The sequence below is a fragment of the Podarcis filfolensis genome (assembly GCF_964270895.1).
Source record: "Podarcis filfolensis genome assembly, chromosome: 16".
NCBI classification, from domain to species: domain Eukaryota; kingdom Metazoa; phylum Chordata; class Lepidosauria; order Squamata; family Lacertidae; genus Podarcis; species Podarcis filfolensis.
In genome coordinates this window covers 36,788,940-36,812,310 of record NC_139620.1, presented here as the reverse complement: position 1 = coordinate 36,812,310, position 23,371 = coordinate 36,788,940, and the positions used below count along the sequence as shown (strand labels likewise).

At 45.6% G+C, this 23,371-nt stretch overlaps 1 protein-coding gene across 2 annotated transcripts in view; it reads left to right on the top strand.

Annotated features, from left to right (window-relative positions):
- The window catches only part of TMEM132B (transmembrane protein 132B), a 350,489-nt gene that overhangs the window by 53,173 nt on the left and 273,945 nt on the right, over positions 1 to 23,371 (top strand). The gene's annotated exons all lie outside the window — the stretch shown is intronic.

Genomic DNA, 23,371 nt, shown 5'->3' with positions numbered 1-23,371 from the left:
ATGAGGTCCAGGCTACTTCCTTGAAGGGAGGGCAGCCAGTAGTACTTTATTCAGGGTCCAAAGTGGAGAATGCAACCCTGCCACAGAGAATGAGTCCCTTGCTGTACCTCCATCTCCACATCCCCTCATAAGCTCATCCTCCTTGTCATTTTGTAAGACTTTGTGAATGAATTTCTCAGGTGCTGCACATTTACTACTCAGTTCCTTCTTGTACACCCAACTGTTCTGGTCCTTTTGGCTGAGATACTAAACCGGTGGATCCTTCCATGGGGAACTGGCATATTGGTGTCTTTTAGGTATGATAATAATAATTTATTATTTATACCCCCCCCAATCTGGCTGGGTTTCCCCAGCCACTCTGGGTGGCTTCCAACTGAATATTAAAAACAATACAGCATCAGACGTTAAAAACTTCCCTAAACAGGGCCACCTTCAGTTGTCTTTTAAAAGTAAAATAGTTGTTTATTACATCTGCTGGGAGGGCATTCCACAGGGCAGACGCCACTACCTAGAAGGCCCTCTGCCTGGTTCCCTGTAACCTCTCTTCTTGCAGTGAGGGAACCGCCAGAAGGCCCTCGGCTCTGGACCTCAGTGTCCGGGCTGGACGATGGGGGTGGAGACGCTCCTTCAGATATACAGGACTGAGGCTGTTTAGGGCTTTAAAGGTCAGCACCAACACTTTGAACTGTGCTCAGAAATGTACTGAGAGCCAATGAAGATCTTTCAGGACCGGTGTTATATGTTGGTGGCTGCTCCCAGTCACCAGTCTAGCTGCCACATTCTGGATTAATTGCAATTTCCGAATCACCTTCAAAGGTAGCCCCACATAGACTGCATTGCAGTAGTCCAAGTTGGAGATAACTAGAGCATGCACCACTCTGACAAGACAGTCTGCAGGCAGGTGGGGTCTCATTCTGCGTACCAGGTGGAGCTGGTAAACAGCTGCCCTGGACACAGAATTAACCTGCGCCTCCATGGACAGCTGTGAGTCCAAAATTGGAGCCTTCAGCTCTTGAAGCAAAGTGTGCCACCGAATACCATTTGCCCGGTTGGAGTGGATTGGAGAACAGACAGGGAAGGATGCTGCCTTTGAGGTGGTGGTGGGCTTCCTGGTGTCTTCTGACTGCCCACAGTGGGAATCTGGGTGGAGAAGGAGGTGGAAGTGGCCCTTGGCCTGATACAGCCTAGGTCTCTTCTTAAGTTGTCAAGAGCTTGTACTTGCATGCTGGCGCACAACCGCATGTTTGAGCAATGATCAATCTGATCACAGGAAACTAGGCTTGGTGGCTGATAGTGGCAACAGAAGGTCTTGTAATCCTCTTTTCCTCAGCTTCATTGATTATTGGGTGGTTTTCATGTCGCACATGCCGGGAGGCCTTCTTATTAGATCAGAGTTATCTCAGCAGCCTTAACAAGAAAAAAAAGAGTTACCAGAGGGCAGTTTGTAAAGCGGTTCCTCAGTACTTGCTGATGTCCCTCCTCCTCCTCTCTTAACGGACTTTTCCTCCCCTTGTCTTTCGCAAACACTATTCAAGGTGACTGTCAAAGCCACAGAAGGCTTTTCTTAATGAATTATAAAAAGCTTGTAAAGCTATCTTCCCCGGGCTCAGCAGCCGTTCCTTTTTATCTCCTAGTAATTGTCCCCCTTAGGATCAGCCATGTGATTCTAAAAGGTTCTTTTCTTTTCATGCAGCTGGTTTCAAAACCAGCATATTCCCCATGTATTGGCTTCCCGATCTTCATTTCACCCCATTCGTTTGGAAGGGCCTTGGCATGGGCCCCGTGGTTTCTTAATCCCTCGGGCAAAGAGAGAAAAAAATATCCACCCTCTCCCATAATAACATTTGCAGTGTTAGTTTGCTCTCAAGCAGGGATGGAGGTGGGGGGTATCTCAGGCCTGGGGCAACCTGGGGGCTCTGGACCGAGGAGAGAGTGTGCAAGAACAAGGCTTCTGTGCATATCTGAAATTCACCTTCATTCCCCTACCCACTTTTGCCTCTGGCCCCACCCAAAGCTGCCATGTGGCCTCTGGAAGGTTGCCCAGAAGGGAATGGGTCTCCTCTTCCCTGCTCTACAGTAAATGCAGAGACCACAATAATAGGATTAGGTCATGCTCACCTGTGGCTCATAGAAGCTGTGAGCATGCAACAGCAGCCACCACCTGGGAAATGGCTTCAACTGGCTGGCAAAACCAGATGAGGGTAGCCTATGGGTCTCAAGCCCTCGGTGAATTAGGGACTTGCCCTGCATGCAAAGACAGGCTCCAGTGGATGGAGACCATTAGTGGGTCCAGCAGTTAAGAAGGTGGTTTCTACACGTGCTGTAGAGTGAAATGAGGGACAGATGGGGCTCATCAACCTGGGAACGTAGCCCATCTAGAAGGAAGGCTCTGATCCTAAACCTCTGCTGCCTCCATCTTTGGGAGAAGAAAAGGTTAAGGAGTGGAGTCCCTAAGATGGTTGCATGGCTCGTTGTACGCCTCCTTCTGGCAGCTCCTGCAGCCAAGCTGGTGCCAAGCATTTTGCTCTTTGGACCACACCAGTGAGAGGGGGGGTCTTGGTGTCTGGGCAGCCCAGGACCTCCGGGGGGGGGGGGGGGTTCCATGAAGGATCACACCCAGAAGTGGCCTTCAACCTGAGTCTGTGCTACCAGTGCCTTTCTGGACCAAGGATGTTGCATTGCCACTTTCTGACTTTGTGGACTTCATGACAGTTGTCCCAGTACAGCCAGAGTCTCCCCTGCTCTGGCAGAGTATAGAATCATAGAATTGTAGAGTTGGAAAGGACTCGGAGAGTCATCTAGTTTACCCCTCTGCAATACAGAAATCCTACTCACTGCTATCCCTGGGTGGGCTTCAACCTTCTGGTTAGTAGCCAGACACACTGATCCTCTGTGCCACACAGGCTGTGTCCCTTGAACTGAAGAAGCACCAGGAGGAGTCATATTTGTCTTCATCAGCGGGTGATCTGAACCTGAAGGGGAAGGGTGTGTGGGACCAGCCCCAGAGGTTCTGCTTCCAGGTGAACCTGTGGGGCCAGTGCCTGCTCCCTACCTCTGAGTAAAGGATGTGGCATGGCCATTCTCTGACTCCAAGGACTCCACTGTAGAAGACCCTGAAAGGACCACTATAGAGGCCCCTTTAAGTGGAGCAGCATCTTGCAGCATGGGTGGTGCTGGCAATTAGGTTCCTCTTGGTGCAACTGCTGTGAAAGGATTCAGTTTAAGCCTGTTCCTTGCTGGAGCAGAGCTATGTTCCCCAAAGCACAGCCTGAGCACTGCCTTGCATCGCCTTGCCTTGTGACCATCCTGACCCTGTCCTGCATTCTCTTTGAGCCTTTCCACACAGCAGAGCAGGACACCTTTCTGTAAAGGCATAGCTTTCAGCCAAGGCAGAGCTGCTGCTCATTTATAAGGCTCGGTCTAAGTCTGGCTGTTGCTGATGCAGCATCCGAACTCGGATGATGTCAGTGCTAGCATAGCATAGCATAGCATAGCATAGCATAGCATAGCATAGCATAGCACTGATGACTCTTTGCACCCAACTCCCATTTCCCGGCTGTTGTCCACAACAAGCCCAACCTTCACAAGAGGAGCCAGGCCCATCAGTGTGCAGTGAAGTCACTTACTGTTAAACAACAACTCCTACTCTAAGTGAACTGTCAGCCTTTGAGGAGTATATAATTTGTGCCTCAGTTGCGGGCCTGCTAATCATGGCGATCATATGGGCCATTGGTTCCCTTGGGGGAGCTTTACCTTGAGGTTTTTTTTTTTTTTTTTAAATGCTCATTTCCATTCAATGGAAACAGAGTCTGTTGTGCTTCTATGTCTCTCCCCACCTTCCATCTGTAATTGCTTAATTTATTAATCCCGAGAGAGTCATTGGCCTTAGTGGCACCTCTAGTACTGAACAAATGGAAATAAAGACAAAGAGGCCTCAATAATAACCCCATGAATGCATAAATCTTTCTTCTTTATATGGAGGAAGGAAGCCAAAGGGACTGTTATGTCTTAGAGCCTGAAGAAGAGAAAACTGAGAGGTGAGATTATAGACATCTTCAAATATCTTCACATGGAAGTTGGAACAAGCTTGTCATCTGCTGCTTCAGAGGGCAGGACCCAAAGCAATGGATCCAAATCGCAAGAAAGGGGATTCTGACTAGACATTAGCAATAACTTGTGTGTGGTAACACTTTTTCATCAATGGAGAAAGCTACCACAGAGTGTGGCAGATTCTCCTTCATTGCAAGTTTTTCAATGGAGGTTGGATGGCCATCTGTCCCTGAGCAGACATGGACTCTGGCGGGCCTCCTTTGGGAGGCTGTCCTACATTGCTGGTGCCATGATTGAGAAGGCCATGTCTCTATATTATGCTCATCTTTCCTACACATGTGTAAGGCTTCCAGTGTAGAAATGGGAGCCTTAAAGAGTGCTCTTGATTGCTCATTGGAAAGAGAAAGTAGACTTGGCTCTACCACCATCCGTGGGGAGCTCACTAACACAGAAAGCAGCTCAAGCCCTCCAGTAGAGCCAAGGCCTGCTGGATCAGCTGTGCTAGAAAGTTCCCTGGAGCCTCTGGCACTTTAAAGCATGGTGATGGGCTCTTCACGAAACCTGTGCGATGCTTTGAAGTCCTGACTTTGGGACTTCAAAGTACCCAGTCATCTGACAGAATGGACAGCTGGGTGGCCTTGCACACCTGCCAAACTATGTCTGAGAAAGATCTGGCTTGCAGGGACCAAAAGGTTTCCCGTCCCTCCAAGAATTAAAAGCATCAGCAGGTAAGTTTGAGGCCTAGGCAGAGAGCACCCAAGCAGGAGCTCTTAATTGGCCTGTCAGCAGCCTCTTCCTGCTTCCTTTTCCAGAGATTATTTAGCTTGGTTGGACTAGATGACCCTTTGGATCCCTTCCAACTCTTCAGTTCTTTGATTCAGGGCTGCTGGACAACTGACACCAAGAGAAGCTAAGGCATGCAATGAACTATGTGAAAACTTTTGTTGTAAATTGCATTTTGCATCCCACCGTTCTTCCAAGGAGGTCAGAGTGATGCGCATGGTTCTCCAACCACCCTACTACCTGTTGTCCTCACAGAAACAGCAGTCCTCTAGGGTAGGCCAATGTGAGATAAAGTGACTGGACCAAGGTCACTCATTGCGCTTTAAGGCTCAGTGGGGGATTTTAACCAGGGGGTGGTATCCGCAATGGTAGATTGACCCTTTGGCCACTACTACATCATCCTGACTAATTCCATCTCTGGTTAGATGTGGATGTCTAGGTGGCGCAAGGTCTCATCTACTGTGGCACCTTATGCATGGAGTTATTTGCTGAAGAAGACTCATTAGCCCATCTTGCATTGCATCTTTTGGAGGAGGATGAAGAGTGAAAACAAAGAATTACAGGCGTTTTGGAGGCATTCAATAGCTGGTAATGAAGCTTTTCTTTGGAAGGCTCAGATTGTCACCTGAGCTGGAGAAGAACCTTTCCCTAGCAGTTTGGCCACTGCTCCCTGGAGATGTTGGAATCCTACTTCGGTGCCATGGGAGGAATGGTATTTCCCAGGGTCCCTGCCTGTGACACTAACATTATGGATGCCAGGGGAGAGGAAGGCTGAGGTCTCCCAGGTCTTGATTCTCTTGCCAGTTGTCTCCTCTAAGCCAGATGTGCAGGGTGGGGGCAGGGGAATAGTGGTGCCATTATTGTGTTAAAGTTTGGGACCGCATGGTGGAAACTTCCTGAGATCCATCACCTTTTTTTCAGATAAAGGAGAAGAAACTTTTATAGCAAAGGAATTGCTAATTGCTGAGCTCTTGTGGATTCCTGTAATTTTTTTAAAGCTGTGTTGGCGACGGAACAGTGAGGCATGTGGTGCCACACTGGAAGGGTATTTTTATTGATATCTGATTCACAAATGTCGCCATGGCAATGGGGCACACGAAGGCGGAGGAAAGAAATGAGTTCTTGCCTTATTAAATGACTCCAGTAAGGAGAAAAGAGAGAAAGAAAGAGAACAAGGACACGAAGGATTAATTTAACAGCGCAAGAGCTGCCCGCCAAGCTATTTGCAATATTGTTAAGGATTCGTTAGTTATTTTCCCTTACTTCAAATGCACATTTGCTAATATCTTTATCTCGTTGATGTGAAGCAGGCTGGAACTTTGCAGGCAGGTTTTGTTTTGCTTTTGTTGGCAAAGGCGCTTCATGTTAAAAAAAATTAATGAAAGCATTTAAACCTGGAGTGCTTATGGCAGAGCTGGAAAAAGGTGTAGAAGGGGGCAACAAGAATGACTGGGGTGAGTGGAGTGGGTTCAGAGCATGATACAGCTGGACTACAACTTCCATGATCCCTGACCATTGGCCATGCTAGCTGGGGCTCATGGGAATTGGAGTCCAAACTTTTTGCTTCGTTTTGAGAAAAAAAACTGGGGGGGGGGGTGCGCGATGGCATGACACAATTTTATAACACTGTGGATGGAGTGGAGAAGGCAAATGCTCATGAATAAGCTTTTTAAAAAAAATCATTTTAACATTTATTTATATCTCACGTTTCCTTCAAGGAGCTTGAGGTGGTGTACAGCAGTCTTCAGCTGGTCCAGCTCCGAGACCCACCGGGACCCACCAAGTGACTCCCAAGCTGCAATTTGGGACTCACACATTAATTAATCCTAAAATGGAAATTCAAAGAGCAATATGCATAGTGCTGTTGTTACCTCAGCATTATTACTAAACGAAAAAAAAGTCCAGCATTCTGGCAGAAGGAAGGCACGAGCGTGTGGTTGGCCAGGAACTCTGTCTCTTACTGAAAAATGGCTCTTGCCTTTCTCCGGCCACATTGAAGCACTTGTGGAAGTTTATAAAATGGGCATCTTGTCCATAGAACGTGTCCTTTTTTTAAAAAAGATATTTATTGAAGTTTTACAAAAACATAAATTTAAAAAATCATATAAAAAGAAAGAAATACAATAAAAGAAACATAGAAAAATACATAAAATAAGAAAAAGAAGAGTAAAAACAAATCCATTTTTGTAACCCTAACTCATTATCTTATTTCCTTGGCCTCCTCACACCTCCCCTTTTTGTATCTCCATTTAAATAATCAAATCAGCAAATCCTTACCCTCTTTCGTTTATCTTAACTCTATATCTTAACATATTATAACTCTATATTTTCATCCATTTTCAGTTCAATTTTGCATACTCTTATTAACTTCGTTGCTAATGCCACTTATTTTCAATCCAACATCATTTTAACATTCATTAATTTTACAGTGTTTCTGCAGATAGTCTTTAAATTTCTTCCAGTCTTCTTCCACCAACTCTTCTCCCAGGTCTCGGATTCTGCCAGTCATTTCCGCCAATTCCATATAGTCCATCACCTTCATCTGCCACTCTTCCAGGGTGGGTAAATCTTGTGTCTTCCAACATAGAACGTGTCCTAGTCCAGATACACATGCTCCTTCAGTCTGCTTAGCCTAACCTGGAATCCAACATGGTGGCAACAGCTGTGCTTCAGCCCACCATGTGTGACCAGGTGATCCACTGGCTGAAGATCTGTGGTGTAGGCAGTACAGTAACCTGACTCTATCCAAAACACTTTCCTATCTTTGCTGGGTCCCCCACTTTCCTTCCCCACAACAATAATTCAGCATTCTGAGGCTACTGAGCATGCTCAGTTCCCATTGGTCTATTTTAGGGTGATTGTTCTTTATTATTTTTTATTCATGTTCTTACCTGCCCTTCTTACCTGCCCTTCAAGTTGAGGTCCCAGGGGTGGATTACGGCATTTAAAATGCAATATTAAAATCAGTTAAGTTACACTTAAGAGCATAGGATGGGGGCCCTACATCTGTGTACAGTCATACTTTGGGTTACAGACGCTTCAGGTTGCGTTTTTTCGGGTTGTGGACCGCCGAAACCCGAAAGTACCAGAACGGGTTACTTCTGGGTTTCGGCGGTCGCGCATGTGCAGAAGCGCTAAATCACGCTTTGCGCATGTGCGCTGAATTGCAACCCGTGCATGTGCAGCCACGCTGCTGCGGGGTGCGAATGTGCATCCTGAACGGATCACGTTCGCAACCCGCGCGTCCACTGTACTGCTTTGACACAAATTGTGAAAAGAGGTATAGAAATCTTCAAATAAATAAAATCAATAAAATGTCTCAATATCCAGTAGTGTGGTGGCAAATTCAGAAGTGCAGGGTCCCTTCATGATAGTCGCAGTCATGCCACCACGTAGCCCCCTCACCCCTTCTAAAAGTCTACAGTTTATAAAGGAAAGTTTTCACCGGGTGCCTAAAGATATGTAATGACGGCGCCAGGTGAGCCTCCCTGGGGAGAGCATCCCACAAATGGGGAGCCACTGTAGAAGAGGCCTGCTCTTGTGCTGCCACCCTCTGGACCTGTCATGGAGGAGGCACACAATAAAACAGTCGTAGTAGCTTTATCACCAGTGGTACCTTAGGTTACAGACGCTTCAGGTTACAGACTCTCCTAGTACCTAATAGTACCTAATCGCGTGGTGGCAGTGGGAGGCCCCACCGCCGTTTACCTTCCCACCGGAGGCCGTTTACCTTCCCGCCAGAGTGGTACCTATTTATCTACTTGCACTTTGACGTGCTTTCGAACTGCTAGGTTGGCAGGAGCAGGGACTGAGCAACGGGAGCTCACCCCGTCGCGGGGCTTTGAACTGCCGACCTTCTGACCGGCAAGTCCTAGGCTCTGTGGTTTAACCCACAGCGCCACCCGGGTCCCTTTGAGGTACCACTGTACAGAGTCCCAATTACAAAGCTGGACATTGTAAGTGTGATTGGGTGCTCCTCTTGCGCTGTTTGGGGGCCCATGTTGGTGCTCTGGCAGCGGCAGCGGGAGGCCCCATTAGCTAAAGTGGTACCTCAGGTTAAGAATAGTTTCAGGTTAAGAATGGACCTCCAGAACGAATTAAGTTCTTAACCCGAGGTACCACTGTAATGGAGTCTTCCTAAATGCATGTTTAGACCAGCAGCGGGCCCTACATTTGAAAAGCTCAGAAGCCCAAAGAACGCGACATTTTTATTAATTTCTCACTCTTTGCTGTGTACGCTTTGTCTTGCTTCAGACTGCTTTTCCCGCTGTTTGAAACTTGCCTCCAAAGTGGACAGTTCATGTGTAATAATTTAGCTTTTACATTTATTATTAACTGGCTCCGTTTAGCCTCTCACTCCTCCCCTTTTTGGTTCATATCTCTGTGTGTGACGCCTTCTCTTTGGGTAGGCTGTGTGAATAACCTTCATTTTCCACATTTAATTGAATAGTTGTCATGGAAATCCCCTCACCTTTCTGCAGGAAAAAAGACACTTATGAAGAAACGCCAGTCGTGAGCTCTGCCGCTTCTTGATAACAACAGTCAGATTTATGCTTCCTTTGACTCCATCTGTACCATACATTTAAAGCAATATCATACTACTTTAAACAGCCATGGCTCCACCTGCAAGAACCCCAGGAACTGTAGTTTGCTAAGGGCGCTGAGACTTGTTAGAATACCCAAACTCCCCTAGGAATTCCCAGATTCGCTTAATGATAAATCCTTCTTCCCTATGACAACTGAAAGTTAAAAACTTAAAAATGAACAGTTAACAAAATTGAAGAACCCCTTTTGTATATAGTGGTACCAGTTGATAAAATATTAGCTCAGAACAGGACAATAAAGCAAAGTTGGCCCCACCAATGACAATGAATCATTTAAATAATAATAATAATAATAATAATAAATAAATTTTATTTATACCCCACCCACCCCGGCCAGAGCCGGGCTCAGGGCGGCTAACACCAATAAAATCACAGTAAAAAAAACATGATAAGGGGGGAAAAAACCACCCCAATTTAAAGTACAGGTTAAAATGGAATTTAAAATGCAGCCTCATTTTAAAAGTAGCTGATAAATCAATAACATAAGGCGAGGGAAACATAAGGGTCAGACTGAGTCCAAACCAAAGGCCAGGTGGAACAGCTCTGTCTTGCAGGCCCTGTGGAAAGATGTCAAGTCCTGCAGGACCCTAGTTTCTTGTGACAGAGCGTTCCACCAAGTCGGGGCCAGTACTGAAAAGGCCCTGGCCCTAGTTGAGACCAATCTAACCACCTTACGACTTGGGACCTCCAAGGTGTTGTCATTTGTGGACCTTAAGGTCCCCCGTGGGGCATATCAGGAGAGGTGGTCCCGTAGGTACGTGGGTCCTAGGCCGCATAGCTGCAATCAATTGGAGGAAATTGACATAATTATTAGAACAACCAAGGTAATATCAGGGAAAAACCAATGGATTCAAGTTACAAGAAAGGAGATCCCACCTAAACGTCAGGAAGAACTTTCTAACAGTAAGTGCTGTTTGACAGTGGAACAGTCTCCTCTGGGAGGTGGTGGACTCTCCTTCCTTGGAGATTTTTAAGCAGAGGTTGGATGGCCATCTGTCATGGCTGCTTTAGTTGAGATTCCTGCATTGCAGGGGCTTGGACCAGATGACCTTTGGGGTACCTTCCAACTTTATAATTCTATATTTATACTGTATCTGTTGGCTCTATTGCAGAAAGGATATATCATAGAATAGAATCATAGAATCATAGAATCATAGAGTTGGAAGAGACCACAAGGGCCATCGAGTCCAACCCCCTGCCAAGCAGGAAACACCATCAGAGCACTCCTGACATATGGTTGTCAAGCCTCTGCTTAAAGACCTCCAAAGAAGGAGACTCCACCACACTCCTTGGCAGCAAATTCCACTGTCAAACAGCTCTTACTGTCAGGAAGTTCTTCCTAATGTTTAGGTGGAATCTTCTTTCTTGTAGTTTGGATCCATTGCTCCGTGTCCGCTTCTCTGGAGCAGCAGAAAACAACCTTTCTCCCTCCTCTATCTGACATCCTTTTATATATTTGAACATGGCTATCATATCACCCCTTAACCTCCTCTTCTCCAGGCTAAACATGCCCAGCTCCCTTAGCCGTTCCTCATAAGGCATCGTTTCCAGGCCTTTGACCATTTTGGTTGCCCTCCTCTGGACACGTTCCAGTTTGTCAGTGTCCTTCTTGAACTGTGGTGCCCAGAACTGGACACAGTACTCCAGGTGAGGTCTATGCAGATTTCCAGTACAAAGAATGGAGATCCATAGAGCAATGGTTTTATGAAGTTTTGTTTATCTTTTTATCTGGCTTGACACTTCTGTGTTCCAATAGATGTGGTGATCTCTTATCAGGCCTTATCTGCATTATCATACCACTTCAAAGAGTCATGACTTCTAAAGAATTACAGTGGTACCTCTGGTTAAGAACTTAATTCGTTCTGGAGTTCTGTTCTTAACATGAAACTGTTCTTAACCTGAGGTACCACTTTAGCTAATGGGGCCTCCCGCTGCCACCGCACAATTTCTCTTCTCATCCTGAAGCAAAGTTCTTAACCCGAGGTACTGTTTCTGGGTTAGCGGAGTCTGTAACCTGAAGCATCTGTAACCCGAGGTACCACTGTATGGGAAATGTAGTTTGCTAAGGGAGCTGAGAGTTGTTGGGTGGCTGCTAGTCTGCCCATTGAGCTACAGTTCCCAGAGTTCCCTGGGAAGAGGGATTGACTCATAGCTGTCAACCACCCTTATTAGGCGGGAAACTCCCTTATCCCAGCGCCGTTTCCCGCAGCTGTCCCGGATTGATGATGTCCCTTAAATTTCCCGGGTTTCATGCTCGCCTGGCTCGGGAGGGAAGCTGCGGCTCGGGGTCTTCCACCTTGAGAGAGTGTGTGCATGAGCTGCCGTGTCTCCGTCTCTCCCTTTTCCCCCTCGGGGCACGTTGTGAGGAGACGGGTGGCGGTGGGCGGGCAGGCAGCCCCTCTCTTGTGAGACTTCTGCTGCACTGCCAAGGGAAGCTGGAGGCGGCAGCGGCGGCAGCAGCTGAGGAGGCGGCCTGAGGGAGGAGGAAGAGGAGGGGATGGGGAGGGACGTAGAAGGGTGGTGCTTCAGCGGCTGCGGCGGCGCCGCAACCACCTCATGCCGGGCTTGCGGGCGGCGAGTTTCTCTCTCTCCCTCTCTCTCGGGCGGGGAAGGGCTGATGGAACTCCTTGCACCAGGACTACGGCAGCCCCGACGTGCTGCTTAGCATACCCTCCAACCAGTGCAGCATTTTAATGTAGTGATTTCCCCCTCTGCATCCCTTTCATAACTCTGTTTTTATAAATCATTTGTCCATCCATAGTTCAAATTTTTACTACAGGTTTTTTGTCAATCCTACCAATTTATGTAACTCTTTACAATAGCTTTTCAACTAAATTATAAACTTTCCCCATTCTTTATTAAAGAGGTCCTCTTCCTGGTTTCTAATTCTGCCTGTAAGCTTTGCCACCTCAACGTGGTTCATCAGTTTGGTCTGCCACTCTTCTCTGGTGGGAGTTGTAGACCCTTAGGATCATCTAGTCCAACCCCCCCTGCAAAACACAGTCAGTGGCAGCAAAAGCAGCATGGCTCCATCAGTGGCGGATTTATGTATAAGCTAAGCAAAATCCCTTATTTTGGCTGCTGATCCCTTATTTTCAAGGCTGCTGGTCCCTTATTTTCAAATCTGTAAGTTGACAGCTATGGATTGACTGTTAAGCTACTCTGAGAATTGTAGTTCTGTGACAGGAACAGGGGATCTCCTAACAAAGCGTGGCATGCATCACAAACTAAACTCCCCAGGATTTTTTTTTTTTACGAAAGCCAGGATTCTTTAAAGTGGTATAACAGTGCTTTAAATGTATAATGTGGAAGAAACCATAGAGGAGTTGACTTCCTGGCCCAGTTAAGTGTAATGTTTCTAAGGGAGCATAAGGAAGTTGTTGGGGGTAATATTCAGAGAAGCAGCCACTTCTTTTTAAAATAGGAACTTACTTTTGCTAAGTGCTGCAGTTGGATTCTAGCAGTTTGCTTCCAGTTGTTTGCTTTTCTTTTGCTATTGTTAAAAGCCTCAAATTACCCAGGAACCATTTTGAAGGTAATAATGGGGCTCCACAGAAAGCCCATGGAGGGCTAATCCTGCCAGGCCTGCTCTCTCTCACGCAGGTAAAGTGCTGCTGGTGTGTCACACAGCACTCAGGTAATGAGTCCGATTTAATGCTGCCCGTAAAGGATGGAGACAGCTGCAGAGCAGAAACTGGCAATAATCAACCTAGTGAAGGAGATAGATTTCAAATCCTCTTGGCAGGACACAGAGTCAAATCAGGATTTGATCTGAAGAGGTTCACTTCAGCTTTGTTTGGAGAAGGTTAGCTCTTGTTGTTGTTGTGTTGTTGCTATGGAGATAATGGGAACCTAGCGTTTCTGCCTCCCCTCCCTGTACCTGCCAGCTTTTTCAAACCCACATCCACAGATTTAAGGCCAAATAAGTTGTTACATGGGCGTTAAAAGAAGAAAGGAAGGCAGCTGGGGGGCAAGGCTGCCAGTTTGTGTAGAGGAACGAGGATGGTGATGTTTAGAGGCTGTATAACTCTTTCTTCTGCCACTTTTGTAAACAAAATCTGCCCCTTTTCCCTTATGGGGTATCCAAGAGCCCGTATAGAGTCCTTACATAGGTTCCCTATTGGTAGGAGAAAATAACAGAGGCCAACTAGAGAATATCGAGAAACAAAGCAGCTAGTAAGCCTGATCTTTCTTAAAGCTGTTGCAACAGGGTGCTCCCCTCACACACAGGAGGACGGAGGAGGATGCAGAACAAAGGTGTGCCTGCCCTTATATTGACATTTTAAATTCCCTGCCCTGGAGCTCAAGACCACCCCCCACAAACATCATACCTACATCACAGAAAAGGCGGTCTACAACAGAAATTTGTATGTTGTTGTTTTTCCTGTCTGCCAGGTTATCTGATGATGCCTTACCTGATTGCCTTTCCTGGTAGTCTGGCCATTCCTTTGAGATGGTGATTACCCAATTCCTGAGACAGTGGGAAGGTTCCCTCCCTCCCTCCCTCCCTCCCTCCCTGCAGAGAAAACATTTGGTCAGTTTGGTTTCAGGTTGGTCTTCCCGTGCTGATCTATGTACGTGCTTGGTTGGTACATTTACTATATATATATGACCTTAAATTTTATTATTACATCACCCAAGTCCTTGTACGGTGCTGAGCCCCGATATGTGAGGCTAACAGTGTGCGGAGTAGGGGGTCGCCAGTCTTTGGGGGCCAGTGGGCACATCTGAGATTTTGAGAAAGTGCCCTGATCCCCAGGTGGGAAGAGATGCCACATTAGGGATGGGGCCAACATGCACCCTCTCCTCCCCTTCCTTACCCTCTCCTCTAGGGATGGGTGAATTTGTCAGTTTCAGTTTGCATAAGAAGAGCCCTGATGGATCAGGCCATCATCTCGTTCACACAGTGGCCAACTAGATGCCCACTAGACTCCCCCAATCAGGACTTGAGCACCACAGCAGCCTTCCTTCCTGCCATTTCCAACAGCTGTTCTTCAGAAGCATAATGCCTCTTGTGCGAAAACCTGCAGCCGAATCACAAATGCATGATTGCCAAAATCACAAACCGGGGACTGTATGATGTCATATCCTCTAAACTTTTGAGGTAGGAGGGGGAACAATAGGAAACTTAATCTTCTTCCTGTCACAGCACACTCTGCTTCTTACACACAATGGAGTAGGTTGTTCGTAAGCTCTCTTGCAGAGAGCGCACTCCATTTTGAATTGGACTATGGACCTTTGTAACTTTTAAGGATTATTGCTTGCCTGATTTGCATCACTGCCCCTGTTGAATCCTGACAAGTCTTTTGATGTGAGTAAACCTTATATTTTTCTTATTAAACAGTCTAAGAGTGATTTCTTTCCTAAGAGGGAATCATAGAAGGGTGAAAAGTGATCCAAATCTATCTATGCATCCTTGGATATCATAATCGTTATAAAACATTGTCTCTAAAAGATTCTAAAGATAAGCTGCGCATGGATAGTGATTTTTTAACTCTGCAGAAATAGGTATTTACATTCTTACAAATGTAAGACGAGGACGGCTAATTGATAAATAAAATAATCCCCTCTTACTCATCTTAAAACCATCCAACTCCTCTGACAGTGGAGTTAGAAAAATGAATTCAGAGATGGGCTATACGATCATCCAGCACGCAACCCTGAATCGTACTGTATTATTAAAGACATCCTTTGGATTAAAATGTAAAGCAAGGTGTATGTAAATGCAAAGTAGCAAGTTTGATAAGACCTAAACTGTGTGAAGTGCCTGTAGGGTGATACAGGTTTAATTCTTAAGGTTAGGAAGAGCACAACCAATTTGCAATGCACATTGGCCAATTTAATAGATGTGAAATTGCACCGTGTATCCTGCCCTTTGACTGGAATCCTTGAAGGGACTGACAAATACAGTGGGGTACATTAAAAGCCATATGCTTGTGTGGAAGTGTGGCACCAGGAAGTCAGTTTGGAGTGAGGGCAGCACTTCTTGCCCTCACTTGGGTTTGGCATCATGATGCCATTGTGTAACCAAGATGAGTTACACAAGAAAAAGAAAAATGGGTGCCAAACAGAAGTGAAGTGGTATGACCAGCATAAAATAGTGAGGATCTTGAGAGATATTGAGAGCCCCCTTTTGTGTGTAGTGAAAATAGTTTCCCACAAAATTTCAAGGCACCTTTAAATCTCTCTCTCTTTTCCTGCTAGTTGAGACTTTCCTCCTTTCAATACACTTACAGCATAGGGTGAGGTGAGATGTTGCACTAGGTAACTGATTAAGGACCAGGCTTGTCAGTTGATTGGAACTGCTTTGATCGGCTGACAGGTGTGCTCGAAATGGATCCTAACTGGCCCGTAATCATGTCCTCTTCGCATTGACAATCCCTTCAATTAAACCTGCAAAGGAGCCTATTTGCATGCAATCTGAGTGCCACAGGGCACATCTTTGCTCTCGAGCAGAGAAATGGCAAAAAAATTCTTGTGTTGGTAGTGCATCAGAAAGTCTCAGAGAAGTTTCCCTGAGGGTAACTAAAAGCACTTGGGATGTTGGCAGCTGCTGCAGAATAGCTTGGGGCCATGCTCCAGAGAGCTTTAAATGTAACTGATTACTATTCACTTCCTTTCAGACCAACTTGAGGAAAGCTGGAATAATCTGACGGTAAAAGAGGAGGAGTGCCTGGCGTGCTCTGGTCCATGGGGTCACAAAGTTTTGGACATGACTAAATGACTAAAGAACAAAAAAAGGGAGAAAGGCTGGTTATCTTTTGTGGGTGGCGCTGTGGGTTAAACCACTGAGCCTAGGGCTTGGTGATCAGAAGGTCAGCGGTTCGAATCCCTGCAATGGGGTGAGCTCGCGTTGCTTGGTCCCTGCTCCTGCCAACCTAGCAGTTCGAAAGCACGTCAAAGTGCAAGTAGATAAATAGGTACCGCTCTGGCGGGAAGGTAAACGGCTTTTCCATGTGCTGCTCTGGTTTCTCTAGAAGCGGCTTAGTCATGCTGGTCACATGTCCCGGAAAAACTGTCTACAGACAAACGCCGGATCCCTTGGCCAGTAAAGAGATGAGCACCGCAACCCCAGAGTCGGTCATGACTGGACCTAATGGTCAGGGGTCCCTTTACCTTTACCTTTATTGAATGTTATCCCTACTCTCTTGTTTTCTTACATCACCAAAATGTAGATTTCAAGTTTCTTGAGACAGGGATCTTCCTTCTTTTTTTAGGTGCTATTTGTATTACAGTGCAAATGCAAATGCAAAACACACACACACACACACACACACACACGGACACAACTCTGTAATGCCCTTTGATATTTTGTATGGTGTGGTACCTTGAGTAAAGTTCCCCCAGATGAGCTAAGTGATTTTTGCAAGACTGTACAGGGACTCATTGAGTCCCAAGGCATTCCATGGCAGGCTGAGATGAATGAGAAGGGGGAAGAGGATGATGGCATGGGGGAAACAGAAGAAGAAGAAGAAGAAGAAGAAGAAGAAGGAGAAGAAGAAGAAGAAGAAGAAGAAGAAGAAGAAGAAGAAGAAGAGGAGTTTGGATTTGATATCCCGCTTTATTACTACCCAAAGGAGTCTCAAAGCGGCTAACATTCTCCACACATGCCTTGACTGAATCATAAAATATAGGACTGTAGAATTGGAAGGGACTATAAGGGTCATCTAATCCAACCTCCTGAAAGCAAAACCTGCCAGCCCTGGCTTGGCAGATGGCATCTTTAGGGTCTTTATGCTTATTTACCCTGGAGAGCGTTTAAAAAGAGAATTGGGAGTGTTTTTTTGTTTGTTTGCTACATTTATATTCCACCTTTCCTTCCAGGAGTCTCAAAGCGGCTAACAATCTCCTTTCCCTTCCTCCCCCACAACAAACACTCTGTGAGGTGAGTGGGGCTGAGAGACTTCAAAGAAGTGTGACTAGGCCAAGGTCACCCAGCAGCTGCATGTGGAGGAGTGGTGAAGCGAACCCGGTTCCCCAGATTACGAGACTACCGCTCTTCCTCCCCTTTAAGGATTCCCTTGCTGCAGCTGAAGAAGCCGAACTTCTAGCTCCCCTTTATTCTCCTAGGGAGAAGAGTACAGCAAAGGAATCTGGGGAGGGCATCAACCAACTTCTAATGCGAACTAGCTATGGACGGGGAATGCACAGCCCGGTTGTCCAGGACCCAGTGGTGCTTCCATCACTGGGAAAACACCCATCAGACCTGACTCAGTGAGCTCCTGTGCGCTCAGCAGTGTCACGAGGCACGGGAGTCTCATGAGCAAACATGCCTTGTCCATCTTTAAATGCTTGGAGGGTGGGCCTGCCAACCTGTTGGGGGCAACTCTGTTGCTTCCATGCTTTGCTGAACATATTGCCCTGATTTTGGACTTGTTCAGCTTGGAGCCCTGCTTCTCGCCTGGCTGCCCTCGCCTTTCCCGTCATCTAGTCTGAGCGTAGCAGCTGCCGGGGACCCATCACCTGTTGTTGAGCCCTGTATCTCTTTTCTGCCTCAGTGAAGATGTCTTCCTTACTCTAAAGCAGTGGTTCTGAAAGGGTGTGGCAGGAATGGATGGCAAATATGAAAGATCAGAAAAGAGAAAGGCTTTTGTTTGTGTCAGATTAAAAAGGTAAAGGGACCCCTGACCATTAGGTCCAGTCGTGACTGACTCTGGGGTTGCGGCACTCATCTCGGTATATTGGCCGAGGGAGCCGGCGTACAGCTTTCGGGTCATGTGGCCAGCATGACGAAGCCGCTTCTGGCGAACCAGAGCAGCGCACGGAAATGCCGTTTACCTTCCCGCCGGAGCGGTACCTATTTATCTACTTGCACTTTGACATGCTTTTGAACTGCTAGGTGGGCAGGAGCAGGGACCGAGCAACGGGAGCTCACCCTGTCGCGGGGATTCGAACCGCCAACCTTCTGTTCGGGAAGTCCTAGGCTCTGTGGTTTAACCCACAGCGCCACCCGTGTCCCACTTGTGTAAGATTAGACCTAATATAAATGAGATTACTCAGCAAAGGCAGGCTCACACCTCTCATTGAGTTTGTATATAGACTTAAAGTACATATGTAAGAGGCTTGTTTATAATAATATTTTGGGAATGATTCATGTTTTTGTGTAGCTGCAATGTTTTATGCTTTTTTTCCTGGATTCCCCACAATCATATTATAAAGTGCAGGTAATCCTTGTTTTGTGTGTGGGTTATGTTCCAGACCCCTGTGGGCGTCGGTGGAGTGGACATAAGCCCACTCTGGTGCGTTCTGACCCTGTTCCACCCCTTCTCATGATGTCTTCACGACAATTTGGGGCTATATCCAGGTTTGGTGCCATGCGTGTGTCAATCCGATGCACCAAGATCAGTTGCCTGTAGTTTTGTTCTATGTTATAAATCAAGCACTGCTAGGAATTGTTTCATTTCGTGTTTTGGTGTTTTTCCTATCAATAAAAAAAATTGATGTGGTGCAAGCAAACTTTATTGTAAAAGTGTGGTCCAGAGAGAAAAAACTGAGAACCACTGCACAAAAGAGAGAGAGCCTGTTGTTGTGGGCTGGATGGGAGCCACGACTGGGGCAGGTCATCTTGTTCTGAGTTCTTCAGGGCTTTATTTGTTATTAAGAAAACCTTGGACATGGTCTGGTCTGTGAACCAAGACCTTCCTGTGGAGCCCCTTCCTTCCACAATGTGTGGGAGACGTTTCCAGGAGTTGCCTAGAAATGATTATATTGCAAACATTAGGGGGACCCCTGACCATTAGGTCAAGTCATGACCAACTCTGGGGTTGTGGCGCTCATCTCGCTTTACTGGCTGAGGGAGCCAGCGTACCTCTTCCGGGTCATGTGGCCAGCATGACTAAGCCGCTTCTGGCGAACCAGAGCAGTGCACGGAAACACTGTTTACCTTCCCGCCGGAGTGGTACCTATTGATCTACTTGCACTTTGACGTGCTTTCGAACTGCTAGGTTGGCAGGAGCAGGGACCGAGCAACGGGAGCTCACCCCGTCACGGGGATTCAAACCGCCGACCTTCTGATCAGCAAGCCCTAGGCTTTGTGGTTTAACCCACAGTGCCACCCACGTCCCATTGCGAACATTAGAAACCACTTTTTTAAAAAAATGTTGGCTGGTTGGATGTATTAGATTTAATAAATTGGAGAGCTGCTTTTACATTGTCCTAAGGAGGCATTTTCAGCAAAGGAGAAAAACATGGATCTTACAACTTGGCTTTGAGAAGTCATTTTTTTCTTTGCCTTCAGCTTCTGCATCAGATGTTCCTAGTCTGGATTTTCTCCATGAACTTTGGAGCGAATGGCCAGACCTTAGTCGACAGGCTTGTCTCTTCTGCCTGAGCTGCGAGGATATTGGTGGCCATGTCCTTGTCCTTCAAAGTGGCTTGATGACAGCCAATCAAGTCTCGTGTTATGACTGGGGGTCACTGCCAAGGTCAAAGCAGCACACCTGTGGTCTTGCTTTAGCAGTTTTGATTGACAGGTTTCCAGTCCTTTGTTTCGTTTGCCCTTCTGTGTTTGAGCCCCTGTCTCGCACATCTGTCGCTGAAGGCTGGGTTTGGAGAAAGGGGTTTTTTCTTCTTCCTTTTTTGGAAGAGAGAAAGAGGATTCATTTGTACACTTGTGCAGATAAATATTTGCTCCTGGGTGTTTGTCTAAAATTCCCTGGAGATGGTGTGGAAAATGCATTTTCAATGGATGCAGTCATCTCTTCTTTTATACCACCACCAATGTGTTTGCGCATGCATGGACACACATGCCTTTCTTCTTATTCTTTTAGAAGTGAGAACAGGGCTCTGAACGTTTCGAAACTGGTAGCTAGAAGGTCCTCCTCCTTCACACAGCAGATAGTAAAACTATGGCATTTGTTACCACTAGACGTATCAGTGGCCACCAGCTTGGATATTTAAGGCATGGTGATGTTTGTTGTTGGGCAGTGAATTTGAGGGAAACTGAATTGGGGAAGGACATGAGATTTTGGCTAATTTCCTGGGGGTAATTAAAAATGACTATCTAGAAATGATTTGGAGTGGGTGATTGTGTGTGGGGGGGAATTGAAAGGAACTGAACTGATTTGCATCATACGTAGATCATGACTTAAAGCAGAAAAAAAATGAAAGAAGTACTTATTTGCACAGTGTATAGTTAAACTTAGGGACGTGGGTGGCGCTGTGGGTTAAACCACAGAGCCTAGGGCTTGCCGATCAGAAGGTTGGCGGTTCGAATCCCCGTGATGGGGTGAGCTCCTGTTGCTCAGTCCCAGCTCCAGTCAACCTAGCAATTCGAAAGCACGTCAAAGTGCAAGTAGATAAATAGGTATCGCTCTGGCAGGAAGGCAAACGGCGTTTCCGTGCGTTGCTCTGGTTCGCCGGAAGCGGCTCAGTCATGCTGGCCATATGACCTGGAAGCTGTACGCCAGCTCCCTCAGCCAGTAAAGCGAGATGAGCGCCGCAACCCCAGAGTCGGCCACGACTGGACCTAATGGTCAGGGGTCCCTTTACCTTTACCTTTATAGTTAAACTTGTTCCCATAAGAGGCAGTGATAGTCACCAGCTTAGCTGACTTTAGAAGAGGATTAGACAAGCTTATATAGTACAGTGGTACCTCAGGTTACAGACGCTTTGGGTTACAGACTCCACTAACCCGGAAGTAGTACCTCGGGTTAAGAACTTTACCTCAGGATGAGAACAGAAATTGTGTGGCAGCAGTGCAGCGGCAGCGGGAGGCCCCATTAGCTAAAGTAGTACTTCAGGTTAAGAACTGTTTCAGGTTAAGAATGGACCTCCGGAACGAATTAAGTTCTTAACCCGTGGTACCACTGTATAAGGCTATGCTCTACCTCCATTCCTCTGGTACTTGGGTAGACTGCCATTGCGCATGGAGATCCCATTTAGTTACAACTCCCAGGAGCCCTGTAAAGCATGACCAATGATCAGAGATGATGGGAGTTGTAGTTCAGCAACACCTGGAGGGCCAAAGGTTCCTCACTCCTGACTTAAGTCATCTCCTCCCCCAACTAAAAATCCCCACATCCTTTTGCCTTTCTTTTCACAAGAAGGTGCCCCCAATCCCTTGATCCTTTCATACTTTCCCTGCAAATGTCTTGTTTCGTGACCAGAACGGTGCCCAGTCTTCTATTTTTTTAAAAAAGATATTTATTGAGATTTTACAAAAACATAAGTTTACAAAATAGAAAAAAGTCACATAGAAAGAAAAAGATACAAAAAAGAAGACATAGAAAAATACATAAAAGAGAAAAAAGAAGAATAAAAATACAAAATACAAAAAACAAATAGATAAAAAAGAATTAAAAAACAAATCCGTTTTTAGTAACTTTAAACTCATTAGCTTGTTTCCTTGGCCTCCTCACACCTCCCCTTTTTGTATTCCCATTTAAATAATCAAATCAGCAAATCCTTACCCTCTTTCGTTTATCTTAACTCTATATCTTAACATATTATAACTCTATATTTTCATCCATTTATCAATTCATTTTTGCATATTCTTATTAACTTTGTTGCTAATGCCACTTATTTTCAGTCCAACATCATTTTAACATTCATTAATTTTACAGTGTTTCTGAAGGTAGTCTTTAAATTTCTTCCAGTCTTCTTCCACCAACTCTTCTCCCAGGTCTCGGATTCTGCCAGTCATTTCCGCCAGTTCCATATACTCCATCACCTTCATCTGCCACTCTTCCAGGGTGGGTAACTCTTGTGTCTTCCAATACTTTGCAATAAGTATTCTTGCTGCTGTTGTTGCATACATAAAGAAAGTTCTATCCTTCTTTGGCACCAATTGGCCAACTATGCCCAGGAGAAAGGTCTCTGGTTTCTTCAGGAAGGTATATTTAAATACCTTTTTCATTTCATTATTTATCATCTCCCAGAAAGCCTTAATCTTTGGGCACGTCCACCAAAGGTGAAAGAATGTACCTTCATTTTCTTTACATTTCCAACATTTATTATTGGGCAAATGATATATTTTTGCAAGCTTGACTGGTGTCATGTACCACCTGTAAATCATTTTCATAATAGTCTCTCTTAAGGCATTACATGCCGTAAATTTCATACCGGTGGTCCACAACTGTTCCCAGTCAGCAAACATAATGTTGTGACCAATATCTTGTGCCCATTTGATCATAGCAGATTTAACCGTTTCATCCTGCGTATTCCATTTTAACAGCAAGTTATACATTCTTGAAAGTATCTTAGTTTTTGGGATCTAACAGTTCTGTTTCCAATTTTGATTTTTCCACCTGGATTTTTTTATCCAAATTATAGGCCTCTCTTATTTGATAATAATGAAGCCAGTCTCGCACTTTATCTTTTAATTTCTCAAAACTCTGCAATTTCAATTTGTTTCCTTCTTGTTCCAATATTTCCCAATATTTCGGCCATTTGGCCTCCATATTGAGCTTTTTCTGAGCCTTCGCTTCCATTGGTGACAACCACCTTGGGGCTTTATTTTCCAGTAAATCTTTGTATCTTATCCAGACATTGAACAATGCTTTCCTGACAATATGGTTTTTAAATGCTTTATGTGCTTTAACCTTGTCGTACCACAAATATGCATGCCGTCCAAAAATGTTGTTAAAACCTTCTAGGTCCAAAATGTCTGTGTTCTCAAGAAGCAGCCAGTCTTTCAACCAGCAGAATGCTGCTGATTCATAATAAAGTTTAAGGTCTGGCAGGGCAAATCCACCTCTTTCCTTTGCGTCAGTTAATATTTTAAATTTTATTCTAGGCTTCTTGCCCTGCCAGACAAATCTGGAAATGTCTCTCTGCCACTTCTTGAAACAATCCGTCTTGTCCAAAATTTGCAATGATTGAAACAGAAATAACATTTTTGGCAATACATTCATCTTTATAGCTGCAATTCGACCCAACAGGGAAAGCTTCAAATTTGACCATATTTCCAAATCTTTTTTCACTTCTATCCAACA